We start from the raw sequence: 2,727 nt of genomic DNA on the forward strand, positions 1-2,727 counted from the left end.
TTGTAGGAATAAAAGTGATTGGGCTTAATTTTGGAAAATAAGGTGTAGACAGATCCAGAATCTGCTTGCATATACTTCAGTATTTTGACCATATCTCAAGCTAAAGAACTCCGAATGATGCCATTCTTAAACCAATGGAAAGATAAGAGATAGAACTACAACTTTCATGAGGATCACTTTGCCCATTTCTGCTTTGAAAATAGAGAAAATTGCGTTGGAAAATGGCTAGACGTACTATACCGGGAATGAAAATTTGTAAAGATTGATAATTGATTTTTGGGCCTTTTAGTATACTTTTAAGCCCAATTAAACCCTAGGTCAGCTTAAGAAACTTTAGGTTAAGTTTATTAGTATAAGTAGGATATGTTAAACAACATTAAAAAAAAACCCTTTGGGAGATTCAAGAAACTAGAAGTTGAGGCTGAAACTTGGAGATCAAGACGGCAAATATTGTTTTGTTTTATTCCTTAGCTTTTATCATTCTTGATACTTTCAATGGTTGAATTTTATACAATGTTATTTTATTTTGCGATTATGTGTAGCTAAATTTCTTTTTCTAGGATTGCAATTGAACTCACATGTAGTCTAAGTTTTTAAATCTCTTTCTTAATTATTTTCAATGGGATTTGAATTGTTTATTCCAATTTGTTCTTAATGCTTTTAATTGCTTGGCCACCTATTAAATTGATTTAGGAACCTAAACAAACTTGGAAAAGGGAGTTTAGAGTAGACTAAAATTGGGATAGCATATGATCATATTAATTGATTTGCGTATAGGATAGGGATATACCTATAGGCCATATGTAGCAAGATTAGAGCCTGAACTTAATGAGTCTATTTTAATTTCAATTCACATAGGGATATAGTGTTTTGATTAAAATAGATATTTTTATAGGACGAGTTGGGAGAGCCTTATAAATAATTGAGGACTCTAGGTTAGCAATTCAACCCATTGAAATAAGTTAAGAAAGAGAGGTAAGATTTAGATGAAGTGTGAGGGATATTGTAATCCTAGGCTTGTTTGATATTTTCTCAAGTTATAATTTTAGTTTTAATTAATTATTTAATTTTGATTATTTGGATAAGATTAAATTATTCTAATTTTAGTACTTGGTAAAGTTTTAGATCAATTCCTTGTGGGATCGATACCCTGCTTGCTAATATACTATCTATTCGATACGTATACTTGCGTAGTAGGATTTTAACTGACAATCTATGTATCAACCACCACTGAATCTGAAAACATGAAGTTGAAAACGTGAGTATAAACTCAGTGAGTGAACATAGGAAGGGAACAAGCAACATTAAGAAAGGTTTTAAAAAAAAAATCATGATGCATTTGAGTTCAAAATGATGCAGTTTAGCTTAACCCTTATTAAAAAACCCCTCATTTCAAATCTTGATCTTTTAGTCACTTAATAACGAAAGACTCATGAACAACAAAGAAGTTGAGAAGTGAAAGCTTTAGTAAACTTCAAGTAAGTCAAACATAATAGATTGACTATCACTGTAGCAAAAAGGCATTTTTTCTGCATCGAGATTCTAGCCATATAAAATCCAAGGGGTATTCACTGCCATTGGGAAAATCCACTCATGCCACGTTGCAAATTAAATTGAACACATTGACAATACTCAAGTTATCAACAGTCAATGCGATCACATTTTAAATCCAAACATATCTATATAGTAATCATGTATATATATAAGCACATACACCTCCATCACATCACCCAGCTCATATGCATAATTACCGGCATGTGCACTACCCACTCCGCACATGCATGGTAGTAATTATCGCAACATCGTCATTCAACAGGCATGTGCACTACCCACTCTGCACATGCACGGTTGTAACTATCGAAACCTCATCATTTAACCGACATGTGCACTGCCCACTCCGCACATGCACGATTACATCCATTATACAAAATTACTTTGCTTAACAATACACATCATATATCTTTACATACATATCAGCATCATATAGAGGTATATAGTTTCATTACAATTATGTTCCACATCACAAAGACATTTCACTAAAAGCTTGTTCCCATGCATTTTGTAGAAAAGATAATTTAAATAGTTCAAGTAATTCAATCGAACATATGTATATCTACCCAAAACATTTTAGTGCAAGTTCACTCATCTTACGATAGCGGGATGTTACATCGCTATTAGCTCAAAGGTGTATCTAGCTATTTCTACTTGTCGGTTGCTCGTTATTCCCTCCGGCACGCCACCACAGTATTCTAACTTTACTTTAACACGTCCTAGCAATAATCCAAACTCAATATATGAAATACCCCATACTTTGATATGGTGATAAATAAAGTTGATCAAATGCAAATTGAGGTCAATTAAAATGTGTAAAAGTGATAAAAGACAAAAGGAGTAGTTTAGGATAAAATATTTCGAAAGTGAAAAAATAACAATAAAATAATAATAATTTTATCGGAGGAGAATTTGTGAGATAAAAGGGGATTTGGAAGTCAAGTGAGGCATAATAAAGTATTTTGGGTACCAAGGAGACAAGATAAAATTTTTAGAATAAAATAATATTTTATTAATGAAATAATATTAAAATATTAATATTTAGCCTGATGTCGAAGTCAATCAAAAAGAAGGATCATATGGTCTATCCAAGTGGGGGAGAAGATGACAAGCCCGACTCTATAAAAATATTTATCATGACATACATGTGATGGATAGCATGTTTGCATGCTAGGA

This window comes from Theobroma cacao, chromosome 9 (genome assembly GCF_000208745.1).
Source record: "Theobroma cacao cultivar B97-61/B2 chromosome 9, Criollo_cocoa_genome_V2, whole genome shotgun sequence".
NCBI lineage: Eukaryota > Viridiplantae > Streptophyta > Magnoliopsida > Malvales > Malvaceae > Theobroma > Theobroma cacao.